Here is a 7,250-nt window from a genome sequence, read left to right as displayed (position 1 = left end):
AAATTAATGTGTTATAATATCTAATTATACCACATTTAATTAATGAGCTACAGGGCATATTCTTTATTTTAGCACAATAAGCAACGATGAAGTGAATAGTAGGACCATTAGTAATCAGCAGAGGGCCCCATTTCTCTGTCTTTGCTGGTTTATAGTGATTCCACACAGCAGTTGAGCCAAGTCTGGGAGGTTTCACAAAGGGGCTGTTCTCACTGGAGTGCACCTTGCATGCAGCTGGCTTCATGGTGTCATCATTGAAACAGAGCTGCATTTACACTTGACCAAAAGTAATGGTCCAGTGTATTTAGAGGCTCATTAACTCTGTTCCACTTGACCGCCTGTGTTCCTCATACAATAGGTCATTTCACCCTAAAAACTAACGCTCTTTTTTATGCTTCTCAATGACAGGAAGGGGCTATCTCATAGGAAGTGGAAGTAGGAGCGTCCCTCTCTCACTCGCACACACTCCTCTATAGTGGTCCGCTCTCCTGCCCATCCTGTCGCTGGACATTGGGAGCCAGGAACACCCCCTCTCTTCGTTGGACCACGGCTGCCTGCTAGTATTTTGGTAATCGTCATCCTCCCTGACCTGCTGGCCTGATCCTGGCGCCAGGAGTCTCCATGCCTCCCCTCCACCTCCCCAACACGGCACCCCCCGACCCCACCGATAATTCGGACCAGCTGTTGCAAGGTGCCTTTCCTACTCCCACCCACAGTACACTTGCCTGGTCCGCAGCCTTGACTTTGTATCAGGAGGCTTTGCATGGGGTCTAACTAGCGCGTAAAATATATCCAAGTCAATCATAAGTCAATCACTGGCTTGAATATGTGTTTTTATAGATTTGCATATTAGTGCAACAAGTTCACTGACCTCAATTTCTCTTATTCCCCCCGCCACTCATGCTTAATAAAATGGAATGTGTGTCACCACTATGCAAGACAGAATTGAGTTTGTTGTGCAGAGCTATCTCTCTATTGGAGTCACATGAAGAGCATGTGCATCCTGGTCGATCAAGTGACTGTGAGTAAAGTCTTTTGTTGGCAAAGAAAAGAGAACAAAAACAACTTAAACTACTCTGATTGCCTTCTCATTGTCTTGGCGCAGAGTCTTGGTGTACTTTCTTTTTGGCATTTGGAGGCTCTGTGCGAAGTGAGGTGCCTGTATGTCTCGGAGCTAACCGCAGTGGGACTCTGGACTGTGATGGAGGGGAACCCCAATCGTTTGATCCACTCTCCACAGCCCCCTGACTCCACTGACTAACAGCCCACAAGAGTGCAGGGCTGTGCATCAACCTACACAATAGTGTGACAGACGCTTGGACCGCTCCCGTCATGGCGGTGAGGTTCTAGAGCAGAAGTAGACTGGTGTATAGTGCTCATGAGAAGCTGTTAGACACAAGGGCCTGTTACAAAGAGGGGTGGGGGGCTGGTACAAAGAGCTGTTCTGCTCAAACTATGGAGGAAAATAGTTCATGCTGCACTGGGATTTCCTGCCTTTGCCCTGGCTAGCCCCCTCCTACTCCCGTCCACCCGCCCATGAGCTGCTAGTATGGAAAGTACTCCGACAATATTTCAGCTTCAACCAAGTAGATTTTTTTAAAAAGCATTTTAAAGCCTGTGGGTGAAAGTTTTGAGTGTTGATCCAGATTTTGGCAATCCCTTTAGCTGTAATTCTATTTCCTTAGTTAAGCTGTTTCGACGGCACCTTTTAAAAGTGGTATTTATGGGTTTCAATTATATTATATATTAAATTATATTTTATGAACTGTGGCAATAGTCCTTACTTTTAATCATTCTGAAACCCACGTATATGCTTTTTAAACCATCACAACCATGACACAGGGTTAGAAAAGTAGACAAGACAGGTGCTTCACCATGTGGTTCCTTGGGACATATCGGCTAGGTGTCAAAGTGGAGATGGGTGTGGGGTGAGGAGACAGGAGGGGTGGAGGGGTGTGCTGTCCCTAGCTCTTCCAGGGCTTTGATGTGAGGTGCGAGTGTCCAGAGCTGGGGGGCATGTGGCACTCATTAGCGGAGTGGTGAGAGTGTGGTGGCTCTAAGGTCGCCTCAGAGTGGAGTGGAATGAAAAGGATGCTGTGAAATGGCTGCTTCTGCGCCTCTGCTGTTAATAAACCATGTGGTGCGACGTCAAAGCTTAGGAGTGGGGACGTTAATATTTTTGGTGTAGGAGCGATTCCAAACAGTGCTCTTAATAAATGAGAAATGTGGTATTTTCTATAATTGTCTACGTAATGAGCATCTGCACTTTGCACACACTATGCTAAACAGGAAGTAGAATAGACCAGCTCATTGAAAGGCCTCGCTGCCAGCACACACTGTCTTGGGAGAGGAGGGAAATGGAAACCAGATGTCTGAGATCCACCGTGAATATGTCAAAGCTTTCGGACTATGTCAGTTCCTCCTCGTCTTATTGGTGGACCGGAGTTGTCCTGCAGTGTCATCAGTAATATGCATGATACAAACTCCCCATGGACAGTACAGTTCTGGCCACAGCTACAACTTTAAGGCTCCTAGAAATGAGCCTCTCTGTTCCAAACGATATGTTATTTCTGTTCCTTAGGTTTCAGACTCACCGCATTCCTCAAATTTCAGGGTAACTTCCCATATCCCTCGGCTCATTCGGGTGGCAAATCTCTCAGCAGGTCTTTGTGGATAGATTGCTTTCTCTTGCTTGAGAAAATAACAAGGAATAGAGTAATGACTTAACAAGCAACAGGATAATGGCTTCAACATGTGGCGGGTTGTGTGCATATGGCTGCTTGAGTACTCTGAGCTTGGCTTGTTGCTCAGCCTGTGAGTGAGCCTATTGTTTGAGAGTTGCACATCTTTAAAATGCTGGAGCACTGGTGTATAGACTCCTCCAGGTCTACATCTCCTTTTGAGATCCAGGCAGTGCGTCACAGTGACAGGATAGGCCAGTGGGAGCGAGGGGTGTTTTCCATCAGAGCCAGCTGTTGGAAAGGCCTCCCACACAGAAGAAAACTGCGCATGTATCTTAGTTTGCACCTATGTTTATGCAGAGGGATGTGTAGGGTAGACACTGAGACAGCGCGCTCGGTGATTGATGTGAAAATGACAGCTGCCGCATGTGCATGTGTGTACATGACTTTAGTGGCAGTTTACTTTCCCTCGAAGTGCTATGAAGCAGTGCATCTGTTCCCGGGGTGAGCCCTAACCCTCTTTGATCTCGGCCCTGGAACAAATGGCAACTACTTGACACCTCAGTCTTTAACCCGTCCTGCTGCCAACATGGCTGCTCAAGTTGTCGGGTTGTCCATGGGAAATGACAAACAATGAACACCACTGTGACTCAATGATCGATTCCTGTCAGCGTTGCACTGGTTTAAATCATGACATGACCTGGCTTGTTTGGGCATTACTTAAATTTGCAACATATCACAAGCTCCAAAACTTAAGGAAACTGAATCTCTTTCCCATAGCGCAGCACCTGATGCTGTTTACACACTGTTACACTGTGACATGCCCTGACAGGTGTCTACAAATCTGCATTACTTTCTTTCATAATGCTATTTTAAGGCCGGCGGCAATAGCTTAACGTCCTGTTGCACCTTGTCTGGGAAAATATGCTCAGGTGCACTTCAATATGGCAAGCAGGTGATACTTCCCACTCAGTGCATTGGATGTGTGCTTTAGGAATATTCTCAGTGTGTATCAATTGCAGGATAATTCAGTTAAGAAATTAATCTAAATGTAAATCTATTAATTCGCTCCTCTTCTTTCACTTCTGCATTTCCCAGCAACTATGGGCCTCTGTCTTTAAATGCTTGTACAGAAGTCTGTTGGCCCTCAGTAAAATGCCACATAAGAACACTGGATTAATGATAGTTAGCTGGGTCAACACACTCTGAGAATCTCCAGTTTCCTGTCAAGGCAGTGTTTTCCTTGCTCATGAGGAGACATTGCGGACATGGAGGACAGTTTGTAGGCGCCATCTGTCCATCCTTCTATTCTCCTTTTTTTCTCTTTCCCTATTTTTCCCCCATACTCTCGTTTTTCTCGCTGCTATTGAGTCCACAGCAACACATGTCTCTGATCAAGCCCAGCCTGCGTCATCAGTTAGTAAACTCCAGGCTCCAGGAAAACCAACAGAGAGCACATTCATAAGCGGCGACCCTGTGACTGAGTGTGTGATTCATTACTCTTTAATATGCCTGCCCCCCTCCCTACAAAACCCACCCCCCCAAACTCACCCAACCACGTCTCCCATCCAGCCACAGGGTAACTCTGCACAGCCTGATCAAATCCATAATCAGGCATAGTTGTGGTGTTGGTCTTACTGTTTACCACTTGCCTTTATGCTGATTGTCGCATCTCTTGGCGTTGCTGCGATTATTTTGCTGTTATAAAATATTACAGATCTACAGATTTTTCTCAAATTATTACTTGGTTTGGTAGGATTGTATCAGTATCATATTTATCAGAGCACCTACCTATGTCATCCATATAGGTAGGTTCTATCCAAGTTGCAGTGACAGTTTACGCACAAGTTTAAACATTCATTCAGTAAATTAAAAAGGTGCAATTTACACATGTTTGGCCCTTGTTTTCCGTGTGTTTACTGGTTATTTAATTGTCTCTACGCATGCCATGTCAGGAAGTAAAATTCCAAACTTAACCAGACTAAAAAAACAAAAAACAACTGTTAGCTACATTTTAGTGAAATCATAGTCTAACCTGTCATTTGTACTTTAAGAGGTGCTAATTTTGGCAGTGGATGCTGAGGGAGTAGGTGTACGAGGAGGAAAAAGGGGCTTGGGGAGGGGATAGGGTGGTCTAGACTCCAAAGCAATGTTTCTATTCTTAAGTACAAAGCACCCTGTTTCCATTCCCTCACATGTTGTCTTTGAACACAACCCCATACCAGTGGAGTTATATTTTACACACCATAGCCTAATTCCCAAGTAACACGCGGACATAAGGTCACGCCGTATTTGGATGGTCCTATGCTGATAATCAGTTTGCTGTCAAGTGACTCTGATATGTCTGTGGAAGGAACAGTGACTTTCAGGTGATGATCACAAGTGCACAGAGAAGCTGGTACATGTTTATGGTTTCCTGTCTCAAGGAGGTCATGGTGTTTTTTTGGTGGAAGTGGTCCGTAATGTATGAATAATTTCCTTGAAAATGTATATTGCAGTACCGACAAAACCAGCTCTCCCTCATCAAGCCACAGTTTATACATCGTACTGTGCAAGTCATGTGTTGGAAACTATTATTCACATTACACAAGCTGTTTGTTGATGTGAGAACATAGTTGTAACGTGTTTGTCTTTATTGTAGCCAATTTTCTTGAACAAAGAACTGAATCTTTACACAACAATCTGAGTTACTCCCATTTTGCAATATATTTGTTTATCCACATTATTTTTCATACATGAGATATTTGCTTTCAAAGGGATAGACTACAATGTACGGCAATATAAACTCACATCCTTTTTATATATAAATAAATTATTATATAGTTAAAATCATAGTTTTTCAGCAGTGAACAAGCACCCACAGTAAAGACCCACACCCTGTTACATGATCATTGTCCTTATTCGAAAAGTAGTAGGTAGAAGTATAGTAGGCCTACATATTACTTTTATCCCCTAATTTTTTCACTGTATTTCAGTTTTTGTCAAAGTTTTACAAAACATAGCATCCATGGCATCCAGTGAATTCCCAGGCAAGAATAAAGAGAGATAATTATTAGATGATGATGTTTGCCAGGGCCATGATGTATGACGTGAGTGAACCTGCCAATTGAGTAAAACCTCTTCTATATCCCATGGTGGCCGTAGTGCATGTGTGAAAGTGCTCATCGTCTGAGGGCTGTGTGTCATGAGAGCAGAATGAGTGGTGTTTATGAGTCGCTGACAGCTTCTTCCTGTCTCCCAGGCCATGAGCGCTCACTGCTGTCCCGCTGAAGGACAGTCTTCCCGTGGCCACACTGCTCCACCCTGACAAAACGTCCTTTGCTGTGAGGAGCCAGTTGTGGGACAGCTGATGGGGGGATGGGAAGATGGTAGCAGGCAAAACGTGGTGTAGTGGAGGAGAGTTGGGCTCAGTTCTTTTTGGGTAAAGTAGGCCAATGTAAACTCCCACTTCCTGTCGGCCTCGTCTCTGAGGGAGAGATCATCCTCCTGTGAAGAAGGCCCTGCCCGCTGCTCTGTGGGGACAGACTCCACTTAAATAGAACTTAGCCAGAGAGGAGAGAGAGGGAGAGAAGCAGGGAGAGAAGGAGAGAGGGGGAGCAATACACAAACATACTGGGCTGCAGGAATGTTAAACACATGCTTTATGGCATAAATAGCAGCCACTTTTGGTAAATTACAGTGAGTGCTCTCGCACTGTGGAGCACACAGCAGGAAAATGCTCTCAGATTTCACATCCAGGGCTCCACTTCCCCCAAGAAACAAGAGAGACGCATGTTATGTTTTATTACTATATAAAAACAGAAAGCAGTGTACCTCTGATATAGCAGCCATTATAGTGGGGTATGTAGTGGCCAAAAATGCCCTGGTGACCAAAGTGTTTGGATGACTTATATGGCCAAGTTTTTGTAAGAAAGTGGAATTCAGTGAAAAAACAAGGGGGCATATTATCAGACATGTACCATGCCAAAAGAAAACCACACATTAGGTTTATTTAGGGTCTATGGTGCAATTATCTTTGCCTGACTTTACAGCTTGACATCAGGAAATGCTTTCAGCTGACATCATCAAAAAGTCCTGAGTTAACCTCTAACAGCCGAGTTTTTATGAGCCCTTTTCATCCCACAGCATCCTGGTAAAGAGCATGAAACGCAATGGTCAAAAGGAACCACTGTCAGGGGCTGTGGCATCAGTTCTGCGTTAGTATTGGTCAGATCCTGGAGATTTCGGCTTGTACAGTGAGGCTTCTTGCACATTTTCCTGACTCAGGGGGAAATAAGGAACTGTGCCGAGCTGTGGAACAGCTTACCTCACTCTGTTCTAGCCAGGCTTCAGCCCACGCAGAGCTGCAGACATACTGTCGAGAGGCCCCATCCTCTGACTGAAAACAGAGCCCATGGAGCAGCCATGAGAACCTACAACTATGAGCTGAGCCTGACTCACTGTCTTGCACAAGAAAAGCCTAGTGATACATCTCTTTGTAGAAGGCAGCACACACACACTGCAGTGTATGAGATATCACTGAATAAATATAACTATAAATCCATGAAAATGGGCATTGGTTATCACAGA

Source organism: Periophthalmus magnuspinnatus, chromosome 5 (assembly GCF_009829125.3).
Source record: "Periophthalmus magnuspinnatus isolate fPerMag1 chromosome 5, fPerMag1.2.pri, whole genome shotgun sequence".
Classification (NCBI taxonomy): Eukaryota; Metazoa; Chordata; class Actinopteri; order Gobiiformes; family Gobiidae; genus Periophthalmus; species Periophthalmus magnuspinnatus.
This window is presented reverse-complemented; position numbering follows the sequence as displayed.